Here is a 208-nt window from a genome sequence, read left to right as displayed (position 1 = left end):
TCCACAAGTAGTCATTGCGCAGTAGTGCTCATATAGATGCCAGACCTGGAGCAGGCAGCCCCCTGAGAGCAGGGAGCAATGTTCCAGCCGTGACCAGCCCCTGAGATCCCCCTGGTGGTGGCAGGGTCCCATTGCAGGCCTTCAGGAAGTGGGAGTGGTTTGCAGCTTGGAGCAGCAAATCTGCTCTCGTGTCCCTGCATGTGTAGAC

This window comes from Gavialis gangeticus, unplaced genomic scaffold, assembly GCF_001723915.1.
Source record: "Gavialis gangeticus isolate Ggan-Ray unplaced genomic scaffold, GavGan_comp1, whole genome shotgun sequence".
NCBI classification, from domain to species: Eukaryota; Metazoa; Chordata; order Crocodylia; family Gavialidae; genus Gavialis; species Gavialis gangeticus.
This window is presented reverse-complemented; position numbering follows the sequence as displayed.